General features: G+C 50.1%; 1 non-coding gene and 1 pseudogene across 1 annotated transcript; one reads left to right on the forward strand and one right to left on the reverse strand.

Annotated features, from left to right (window-relative positions):
- The first annotated feature begins 39 nt into the window (after nucleotides 1–39).
- On the forward strand, nucleotides 40–155 carry LOC138219011 (5S ribosomal RNA; annotated as a pseudogene).
- Nucleotides 156–10,355: 10,200 nt separating this feature from the next.
- Nucleotides 10,356–10,428, reverse strand: trnaa-ugc (transfer RNA alanine (anticodon UGC)). The gene has a single exon. It is a non-coding gene; the product is annotated as a tRNA-Ala (tRNA).
- Between the last annotated feature and the right edge of the window lie 1,691 nt (nucleotides 10,429–12,119).

Genomic DNA, 12,119 nt, shown 5'->3' on the forward strand with positions numbered 1-12,119 from the left:
GTCCTCTCAATAAGAAGGGTGCCAGCGAGCCTTGCTCTCGCTTACGGCCACACCCCCTTGAGCACGCCTGTTGTCTGATCTCGGAAGCTAAACAGGGATGGGCCTGGTTAGTACTTGGATGGGAGACCGCCTGGGAATACCAGGTGCTGTAAGCTTTTAAGCGCAGGAGGCGCCCTATCCCCGCGCGCTCGCTCATTCCCCTGTTCACACGTGCAGTGCGGCTTGTCCGTCTGTTTATTTGTCAGCTTTGGCGAGACACGGGTGCTTGTGTATTAGCGTGAGCGTTTTTTATTCTGATCATGAACAGTTTAACAATTCCCCAAGGATCGAGGAAAGGTTTATCGCCAGCTGAAAAGAGACACAGCGCTTCGGCTGTGGAGACTTTATTAATAAGGCCCCTCAGTAGTTGAGATCTCTGTTATTCCCATCTAGAAACATGCAATCAGCATGTTATTGCTGAAGCAATAGTCACAACATTATTCCACACCTGGGTGAGATGCGGGTTATGATGACAGTCATGCTTTCTACACCTTATACTGAGCTCAGAAATGGACCAAGCGGACATCTCACGAGCAGATCCCTCCGCGTATAAGAAAGGCAACTTGTCTCAGCAAAAATACAAAAAGGCAAAAACCCCACACTTGGAATGCAAACCTACCCTAAAAAGGAAACACGGTTTTAAAACGAACTTGATTTTCCCCTGGAGAAACCTTTTTATGGACACACATCGCATCTATTACACATGTAGAACTAAATATAAAGATAAAACTTAATATAAGAAGTCATGACATATCACACATGACGAAGTCTGGTCCAGAATAAACAGTTTACACTGACCCACCTTTATTTACCCTGGTCACTCACTTCTATTAACTGTTTAACTGGGTAACAAATTAATATTTGTTTCAATTTGGGATCTACACCTGGGAGCCCTGAAATGTTGGCCAGAGGGGAGAAGCTGATATTCAGACGTGAGAATATATTAAAATAAAGGATCTGATGTTGTTTTTCACCTGTCTAATCAAAGCTTGTTCAAAAATTATCTGATTATAGGACACACGAGTTTATAATCATACTCATTCCACTTTTTAACCCCGTATATATGCACAATATGAAACGTATATACACTAAATCTCACGTGTGACTCCCATAATATACATTTCTTTACGAAAATTAGGAACACTTACTACAATTATCAACCCCCCATGACGAGGCAATATTTAATACCTTTGTTTCTTTGTGGGTTCAAAGTTCTGTCCTGTCGTTTCACACGTAATGTTTTGGTAGTTATCTCAATTTTCCTTTGCAATTATCTCCAAGATCATCATCAACTTTTTGTAAAACGCTATGCACAACTGATATTTAAAGAAAGTCCTGTACCAAAACGTCTTCGTAGGGAAAGACAACTTTTTTTTCCTTACGTTAGTCGCTACACGGTTACTCAAAAAATCCATTCACCGCCTTTAAAAAAAAGTTTCGTTTTTTATTGTGGTTCACTGACATTTCTGTCACAATTCTGAGGGACCCCAAATAAAATTCACTTGCCGGTATAAAGACGCCGGCGAGGATAAGACAGGTATCGAGCCACCTGCGTATCTAGCGGACGTTTAAAATAAAAAAAATGGCGTGTAATGTTGCGAAGGGCTACTGTTTTTTTTATAGTTTGTCGATTGTAAGGGACGTGGGCCGCGACAGAAATACTGGACGGGGTGGGAAAAGCTTGATTGATGGTTTGTTGTACCGCAACGGTCACAATTGACTCACCAGCAAAGATGGCGCCGAGGCCACATCGGCTCCCTCCCGCCCTGCCTCGCACCGAAGCTCGAGCTGCGGAGCGCGACGCCAAACCGCCAGTCCACGGGCGCGGGCGCCGGACATAGACGTCATAAACCCTTCCGAGGCGCAGGAATTATAGATCACTGTAGTTTCTTCTGGACCCGGGTTAGGGACAGTGTGCCCTCCGTGAGAGTCTTCTGAGGAAGCCAGTGTCTCATGGGTGTCCAGGCTTGGTACCATCTGTCCATCACAGGACACACAGACACACACACTCACACACCCTGGACAGGACACCAGTCCATCACAGGACACACACACACTCACTCACACACCCTGGACAGGACACCAGTCCATCACAGGACATACACACACCCTAGATAGGACACCAGTCCATCACAGGACACACACACTCACACACCCTGGACAGGACACCAGTCACTCACAGGATACACACACACACTCACACACCCTGAACAGGACACCAGTCCCTCACAGGACACACACACACAACCTGGATAGGACACCAGTCCCTCACAGGACACTCAGACACACACACTCACACACCCTGGACAGGAACCAGTCCATCACATGACAAACACACATTCACTCACACACCCTGGACAGGACAGCACTCCATCATAGGACACACACACACCAGGGCCAGTTTTCCCAGAAGCCAATTAGCCCAAAAGCCTGTCTTTGGACCCGAAGAACACAGGGAGAACATGCAGACTCCACACAGACAGCACCCCCCCCGGGTCCAGACCCGAGCCCGGAGCCCCCCCGCGCTGAACCCCTCCGTACAGACGGCCGCACACAGCTCCGTTGTTCCCGATTCCCGAGGTGATCTGTTAAAAGAAGCCGGTGTGTTGCCTCCAGGTGACATTTCCTACTGGAGTCAGGACAGGAGGCTCTTCTGTACACAGAAGGGGATGGGGGTGGGGAACAAGCCGCCCAGCCCTGTGGTTGAAGCCGATACCCCGGCTTCTCTCCAGACACAGCTGGGTGAGCTCCGCCAGTCAGTACAGGGGGCTCTACTGTACACAGAGGGTGGTGGGGGTGTGGAACAACTCCTTTGTTCGGGGCCTTGGGGCATTCTTGTTGTGAAAGGCGCTATATAAAAAAACTGAATTGAAATTGAATCTTACAGGTTTGGGTTTTTCGGAGATCTTGTCAGAGATCTTGTCTGACGTGCCATTTCAAAAACGTAACGACACTCCTCACGTCCGAGCGCCGCCGGTCTGTGACGTAACGTATGCTTACACAACCATGACGGTTTCATCATGGACAGCACGAAAGCCCGAAAAGTGGTTGACGTTTTAATTTGGCGATGGATCCCAGTTTTTTTTTTATTTTGGAGGCCAAAGAGGACAAAAAAGGAAACGTCTGGAGGTGGATCGATGGTCATCTCTGCGGTTGTTCTGATGTTCTGGAAAAAACAAAACAAAAAAAAATGGCTCGCTTGCCCGGTCGTGTAGTGTTTCCACACCCCACGCAAATCAACTTCTCTTCGCCCCCGGGGGCTCGTCGCCCGCCGCACCCCTCTCACGTGATAGGGGCTTCCCCCGGCTGTGACGTACTTACCCTACCCCCTTTTCCGCCAACGTCATACCGAAGGTCGCGCTTTGGGCCGCGGTGATGTTGACGGACTGTCTTGTAGCGTGAGAAGGGTTTAAATTTTGACTTAAGGAGTTGGCCATCGTTATATTTCGCGAGGTATCATACGGGGGGAAAAAGAACATTTATATTTATCAACCTACTAGTAATACTGGGTGGATGTCACGTTCCCCAAAGTTCAGTGCCTCTCTCTAATAAAGTAGAAACGTGACATTGAACTCCGTTCGAAACAGGAGAAATCACCAGGACACGATACAACTGACGTCCGGAAAAGAAAAAAAGAACTCCTATTCCCATTTGTAATGACCCTGTCGTGTTTTTCCCGGTGTGCGCTTCTCTTTCGGAGACCGTTTCTCTCTGGTGTTGTTTTGCTGTTGGAATAAATGCCGAGGTGACCCTTCTGTGTGGAGTCTGCGTGTTCTCTCCAGCGGGTCGTTTCCTCCACCGCAGGGGCTGGTCAAACCGGGGTCTCCCAGTCGTCACAGAAGTGTGTGTCGTTTTGGGTGGTGGGGGGGGTGCATCGGGGATACTGCGCCCCGAGGGGGTGACCTCTCACCTTACTCCGGACAAAGGGAGAAGACCTGTACCTTCACGAGTCCGGGTTGTGAAAACTTCTTCTGGCAGTTCAAAACGTTTCGAAGAGATAACAGCGCTACCCTGTTTTCCATTTCTATCGTGTATTATTATATAGTCATAAGTATCTGTACTGATCACAGAGTCCCCCTCTCACTGCCAGGACTGAAGCCCAGTGCAGCACGAATAATAATAATAATTAATAAGTCTGGACCCTCCCCTCAGAGCTCTTCCCAGGTCAGGGTGATCCCCTCCAGCCCCCACAGTGTGCAGCCCCTACCTGGATGATGCTCCAGTCCGCTCAGCACACAGCAGCTCTCAGTGGGGAGGAGAGCAGAGGGATGGAGCCAGTTCAGAGAGGGGGGTGATAAGGAGGCCATGATGGGTCAAGACCAGGGGGGGAATCAGGCCAGGACACTGGGGTAACACCCCTACTCCTCTCCAGAAACACCCCGGGATTGTTAATGAGCACAGAGAGTCAGGACCTCGGTTTGACGTCTCATCCGAAGGACAGCGCTTGTTTACAGTCCAGTGTCCCCGTCGCTATACTGGGGCATCAGGACCCACACAGACTGCAGGGTGAGCGCCCCCTGCTGGCCCTACTAACACCTCTCCCAGCAGCAACCTCAGTTTTTCCCAGGAGTCTCCCCTCCAGGTACTGACCAGGCTTCTACCTGCTGGGCTCCAGTGGGGAGGGGGCTGCTAGCTGGGAGCTGCAGGGTGAGATGGCTGCTGGGCAAACGATGGCTAAAGAGCTTCCTAGGACACCCTGGAGTTCGTGGTCAACTTCCTTCTCTTCAGACGGAGGTGGCTTGAAATCTGTCTCGTTTCAAGGAGTATTGGACACGATGCCCCCCCTGCTTTAGCCCCGCTAACTGGTGGCACGCCGACAACGAGGGCTCTCGGCCTCAATCCATCAACCACAAACTCTCCGGGATGAAAGAGAAAGACAGACTCTGTTCGTTCGTTTCGGGGGGGGGAGGGAAAAAAACAAAAGCTTTTTTTAAAAAACATTTCAATGATGCTTAACAAAAGAACAAAAATTACAATACAGATTAATGTCAAGGGACACCCCCCCCCCCCATCTTACGATCATCACAGGACCTTAAAATAATACTTAATAATACAAGGTCATGCAGACGATCTGAGGACTCAGGTGGAGATAATGTGAAAGTTTTCCACAGTCCAGTCTGGGGTCCCTCAGCTTCAGTCCAGACTGGGGTCTGGGGTCCCTCAGCTTCAGTCCAGACTGGGGTCCCTCAGCTTCAGTCCAGACTGGGATCTGGGGTCCCTCAGCTCCGGTCCAGTCCAGTCTGGGGCCCCTCAGCTCTGGTCCAGTCCAGTATGGGGCCCCTCAGCTCCAGTGCAGTCCAGTCCAGTCTGGTGTCCCTCAGCTCCAGTGCAGCCCAGTCTGGGGTCCCTCAGCTTCGGTCCAGCACAGTCTGGGGTCCCTCAGCTTCGGTCCAGCACAGACTGGGGTCCCTCAGCTTCGGTCCAGACTGGTGTCCCTCAGCTTCGGCCCAGCACAGACTGGGGTCCCTCAGCTTCGGTCCAGACTGGGGTCCCTCAGCTCCAGTGCAGTCCAGACTGGGGTCCCTCAGCTTCGGTCCAGCACAGACTGGGGTCTCTCAGCTTCGGTCCAGACTGGGGTCCCTCAGCTTCGGTCCAGCACAGCCTGGGGCCCCTCAGCTCCAGTCCAGTCCAGTCTGGGGCCCCTCAGCTTTGGTCCAGCACAGTCTGGAGTCCCTCAGCTTCGGTCCAGCACAGACTGGGGTCCCTCAGCTTTGGCCCAGCACAGACTGGGGTCCCTCAGCTTTGGTCCAGCACAGACTGGGGTCCCTCAGCTTCGGTCCAGCACAGTCTGGGGTCCCTCAGCTCCAGTCCAGTCCAGTCTGGTGTCTCTCAGCTCCGGTCCAGTGCAGTCTGGGGTCCCTCAGCTTCGGTCCAGCACAGTCTGGGGTCCCTTGGCTCCAGTCCAGTCCAGTCTGGTGTCCCTCAGCTCCAGTCCAGTCCAGTCCAGTCCAGTCCTTGGTGGGGAAGGCGACTCCGATCTTAGCTGGCACAGAACCAGGAAAGGAACCTGGAAAGAATATTGTTATTGCAGGTGTGAGGGACACAGACACGGACATCACCATGACATCAAACAGCAAGAGGAGACTCCTTCTTGAATTACAGACACGACCGGGCGGCATCCCCCTGTCTGCTCACCTGCACCTCCTCTTCTTCTTCTTGTCCTTCCCGGCAGCCTGCTCCTCCTCTCCCTCGCTCTTCCTCTCCTGACACACGGTCTCCGCCGCCTCCATCGGCTCGTCCTTATCATCTGTCTCCACCGACATGCAGCTCAGGGACTTTAAAAAGACGCACCAGCACTTCTGAAGCAGAGACAGGAGAGTCACGTTAAGAGTCGGACTGGACACTCCAGGACATGAACACTGCACTGAGAGAGAGAGGGGTTCATACACACACACTGACTGGACACTCCAGTACATGAACACTGCACTGAGAGAGAGAGGGGTTCATACACACACACTGACTGGACACTGGACAGGAGTAAAGAGAGAATCAGAGCATTACCCACTTTCTTTTTCTTCTGTCTCACAGGAGGTGGTGATTGGACCTCCTCCAGCTGGAGTCCGAGTAGGGAGAGAGGGGGCAGGAGAGGGACAGCACAGGGAGAGAAAGAGAGAGACAGGTGAGTCAAGTGTCCCAAGAGTACAGAGACTCTGCTGAGATCACACTCGCAGTGAGTGAGCCTGGGTGTAGCCCACTAATACTGACCCACTGTACACCATAGGACAGAGAAGAGGAGGAGGAGAGAGACACACTGCCTAGACACCACAGGACAGAGAGGAGGAGGAGAGAGACACACTGACTGGACACCACAGCACAGAGAGGAGGAGGAGAGAGACAGTGACAGACAGGGCTGACAAGACAGACAAGATGGCGAAACTCCACCACAGACAGGACAGGAGGCAGGGTGGGACCAGCACTGACCTTCTTCCTCTCTCCTGCCGGAGGAGCTGTCTCCACCTCCTCTTCCTCCTGCAAGTCAAGAGACAGGCTGAGAGAGAGACGGGCTGGTGGGACATCGGCGAACAGAGCTGAAGGCAGAGAGCCGGGGAGACAGGCCCAGCTGGGACAACGCAGGACAGACAGAGAGACAGACAGAAAGGAAGGAGAGAGAGACACAAAGATGAAGGCACAGAAAGACAGCAGGCAAAGAGAAAGATTGAGATTGAGGGACAAACAAACCGAGAGAGAGAGCGGAAGGAGAGAGAGAGAGGAAGGAGAGAGAAGGACAGACAGACTGACAGACGGGGCTGAAAGAGAGAGAGACAGAGAGGCAGGGACAGACAGACAGCAGGACGAGAGAGAGACAGAGATCGAGGGACAATAATTTGGTTTCGAAATTTATTCTGAAAATATACAATCATTCACTCCTGAAAAATATCGAGTTCAAATTATACATTATGTACAATATTGTAATCAACATATGGCTAATCATCAAAAATAAAAAAAACTGTACTGGGGGACACAACTGGCTGTGCTGTTCTGGACAGAACACACTGAGGTCCAGTTTCCACCTCCTGCAGGATCAAACAGCACCTCCACTGGCTCTCCAGTGAACAGAGGGACAGACAGAGAGGCTTCAGGCTGCAGGGTGACATTGTCTCTGTGAGCTGAAAGACAATCAGGACAGAGGATGATATAAGAACACACTCTGTCAAGAATATAGAGCCCTCTAGTGATCCTACTGTAGACCTGCTCACCACCCACAGTGACGATCACAGTGCTGATACTGCTTCCATTAAGGTCCCTCACTGTGTAGTTGCCCTGATCAGCTGGAGTGAGGGAGCGGAGTGTCAGAGAGCTGTTCTGCACTGACACTCACTGTTCGTAACTGGGGCCAGGGAGCCCTGCGCTGCTCAGTAAGACTATACGATTCCGGACAGATCGTGCAGGATCAAACAGCACCTCCACTGGACCAGCAGTGTGGAGGGGGGAGACAGAGAGGCACCAGGCTGCAGGCTGTGGACTTCTGAGTGAGCTGAAAAGGGACAGGTAGAAACATGTTGAATATTTAGTTTTACAACAATACCTTGAGTTTGGACTGCGATCAGCTTCATTTTGTATTTCAGCTGTGAAAATGCAATTTCAAAAATGCACGCCACAGTCATGTTAGGTTCAAGTTACAGTTGCATCACAACTCAATACATTTGCAATTCACTTCTGAGATAATTGTTCCTGGTGTTTGTGTTGTGTATGCCTTGCAATGGAGGGGTGAGAAATAATGGACTTATTACATTATAATGAATAATAATTGCTTACACTTATATAGTGCTTTTCTGGACACTCCACTCAAAGCGCTTTGCAGGACATGGGGACTCCCCTCCACCACCACAAATGTGCAGCATCCACCTGGATGATGGGACGGCAGCCATAGTGCACCAGAACGCTCCCCACACACCAGCTATGAGTGGGGAGGAGAGCAGAGTAATGAAGCCAATTCATAAATGGGGGTTATTAGGAGGCCATGATTGGTAAGGGTCAATGGGAAATTTGGCCAGGACACTGGGGTAAAACCCCTACTCTTTTCGAGAAACACCCCGGGATTTTTAATGACCACAGAGAGTCAGGACCTCGGTTTTACATCTCATCTGAAGGACGGCACCTGTTTACAGTTTTTCCAGTGTCCCCGTCACTATACTGGGGCATTAGGACCCACATGGGCCACAGGGTGAGAGTTCCCCCTGCTGGCCCCACTAACACCTCTTCCAGCAGCAACCTTAGTTATTATTGTGAAGAATGAAAGAATATTAGGAACATGAAAAGGTTGAATGTTTTAAATGCGTTTTTTTACTGAAACATCCGCTACAGAGATGCGCACACACGTCATTACAAACGCACACCTGCACAGAGACGTCCTCAAGCGCCTTGTTCACAATTATGGGCTCCAATAGGAACAAAAAACGCCAGCCTGACAACTCGAGCATTCAAACCAAGAACCCAACACGTACTTACGTTGGTAGCCTGTGCAGAAAAGCAGAAAGAACCACAAGCCTTCTCTATTGGGAGGAAAAACACACACTCCCTCTCTCACACTCCTGGTTTCCTTAAATAGCTCATTCTTCATCTCTGGCTCCTACATACAGTATAGCAGCGCTCAGTCTGCTTTGAATAAGCCATAAATCTAAGATTTGTTTTATCTGTTCCTCTTGTCTAGGCCTAGAGCTGCTTTTCATAAAAGAGCTGTTTGCATAAATAGCTAGGGTTACAGCTGAAGACACCAGCTTCATCCCCCAGTGTGTTATACGTCGGGAGCAAGAGAAGAGGGCCAGGCCGTGCCATTTCATAGATTTTTCTTCTGAAAAGTCAGTTTCTCAGAGGCAGATTTAGCCCCTCATGCATTGTAGAGAGATAGACACGCCCGCGCGCGAACAGTTAGAGCTGCACCCTCACACAGAGTCAGACCCGCACAGACACGTCCTCTTGTTTAAACAAATACACAAACCTGACGGCGCTCACAATGATCCAACACACACACACACACACACACACACACACACACACACACACACACACACGACATCAGTAGTCACTCTCGCACACTGGACCCCAGCTCAGTCCTCACCTCCAGCTCCTGCAAACCGCTTCGAACAAACTGCATTAAGAAAATTAGGTTGCGTTCCGGTAGCAGGCCATCCTTGGCACCAGTGTGAGTTACACACTCATTTGTAAAAGCCCTTCCGCATCGTCGGGCATGCTTCACAGTGCTGGACCTGGGGTGTGGGTGCTGTCTGTGTGGAGTTTGCATGTTCTCTCCCTGGTCTGTGGGGGTTTCCTCCAGGTGCTCCAGTTTCCCACAGTCCAGGGACAGGCTGCCACTTTCACTGGGCAGTGCACCGTCACCGTGGCAGCATGGTGGGTCGGATCTGATTTCTTTATTTCCTTTTTTAGAGATCCTGTAACCAGGACCTGTTCACTGCCATGACGGACACAAGGAACAATAAAGCCGAAGTCTTGTTTCCCACAAGAAACAACAAAACCGAAGTATTGTTTGATGTGCCGGTACAAACTTTTAGGTTATATAGTCCTTCCTTGCTGCTTCAGACGTCATTCGGTGTTATGGTAAGGGGGGGGGGTCGTGGTATTTGGCCAGTTAAGAGACCCTGGCCAAATGGTCAGTTTAAGATTATGCCCCCTCGCATCTGGAATCCTTATCAGTTAACCCCCTTTCCTGCCATAAACCCCTGTTGCTTAGAAGTCTAATTTTCAGGCAGAACTGACTTAAGTTAACCCTATTTACATCTTGTCTCTTACTTCAGCCCTCTTCCATTTGCTAGTTTAAAGTTGTACAACCCATTTGTATGCGACAAAAGAAGCCAGTCTGTTTCCGCCCGGTTTCGAACCGAGGGCCTTTCGCATGCAAGGCGAACATGATAACCACTACACTACGGAAATGGTGGTAAGATGTGCCCAGCGGCCCAGTGCTGAGCTTCGCCAATGCGTTTCAGCTGCCTCCAGTGCCTTTATTGGAGTGCGCCGATGGACCGTGCTCTCTCTCCAGAGACCAGCACGCCTGTCATGGACGGAGCAGGAAAGGCGGTGCCACATTCTACAGCCCTCTCCACGCAATCGGGCTACTGAAGTGGAGAAAATCGCCTCTCCAGAAAGTGCAAATATCATAGAGGTAGAGGTAGGGAGAGAGGAGGAGTACAAATTCAAGCAGAGGCCTGAGTGGAGCACTGTCGTATGGCCCTGACATCAATCCCTCAACTCTCTGCATAAAGCAGTGTCTTATGGCCATTACATCCCACCCCCACCACTCTCAATGGAAAGCACTGTCGTATAACCATGACATCCCACCCCCACCACTCTCTGCATAAAGAAGTGTCGTATGGCCCTGACGCCCACCCCTCCACTCTCTGCGTTAAGCTGTGTTGTCAGGCCCTGACATCCCACCTCCGCCACTCTCTGCGTAAAGCAGTATCTTCAGGCCCTGACATCCCACCCCCGCCACTCTCTGTATAAAGCAGTGTCATATGGCCCTGACATCCCACCCCCACCACTCTCTGTGTAAAGAAGTGTCGTATGGCCCTGACACCACCCCTCCACTCTCTGCGTTAAGCTGTGTTTTCAGGCCCTGACATCCCACCTCCTCCATTCTCTGTGTAAAGCAGTGTCATATGGCCCTGACATCCCACCCCCACCACTCTCTGCGGAAAGCACTGTCATATAGCCCTGACACCCACCCCTCCACTCTTTGAATAAAGCAGTGACGTCAAGCCCTGACATCCCACCTCCGCCACTCTCTACGTTAACCCCTGTTAACTCGCTTGCTGAATGATCTCTCAAGAAATCCCTGGTGAGATTCAACAGGTGTTTTCTTCAACAGCCACTAAAAGTCTGATGACCTTCTCTGGATTTCCTGAATATGATGTAAAATTAGTTCAAATCATTTGGTAGTTAACAGAACAAAATGCTTTGGAGGTACATTTAAAACAGCAGAGCAACACTGTAGCACTTCGTGTGTGACTGAGTTTAAATGTGTAAACCTGTCTCTCTATGAACACGAGCAAAGAGTTCTCACTCAACAGAAGATTGCGATGTGAGCACAATAATGTAAGACATCTGGTGATGCCAGGGATTGAACTCGGATCTTCATACATGAAAAGCACGCACTCTACCACTGAACTACATCCCCTATAGCACAGATGGTGGAACTGACTTAAAGATGTGCATATGTTCACTGACCACAATCCACCCTTCATGAATAATTGAAATGAATAATTTATTTTTATATCCAGTCACATGGGCGACGGTGGTTGATTCTTCAACGGGGGAGAACGTTTTTCTACCTCCTTACTCGACTGTCTTTCAATTATGTTTTCTTTGAAATCTTTTTGCATCTTTTAAGTGCTTGCGATTAAATTACGCATAGAAAAACAGCAGTACAGTTGATGTTCATGGACCGATGCACACAACTCCAGTGATAAAGCCGTCTGTAAATATTGTAGAAGAACGTTAAAGGGCGAAACAACGCTCCAACCACGGGAATGGTAACAAGAAGGATCGTGTTCTTATTTAATATGTGCTTTTGAATTGCCTTGTCAATACACACAGGCTTTAGAGATGGACAAATAATTTACAGT

This window comes from Lepisosteus oculatus, chromosome 14, assembly GCF_040954835.1.
Source record: "Lepisosteus oculatus isolate fLepOcu1 chromosome 14, fLepOcu1.hap2, whole genome shotgun sequence".
Classification (NCBI taxonomy): Eukaryota; Metazoa; Chordata; class Actinopteri; order Semionotiformes; family Lepisosteidae; genus Lepisosteus; species Lepisosteus oculatus.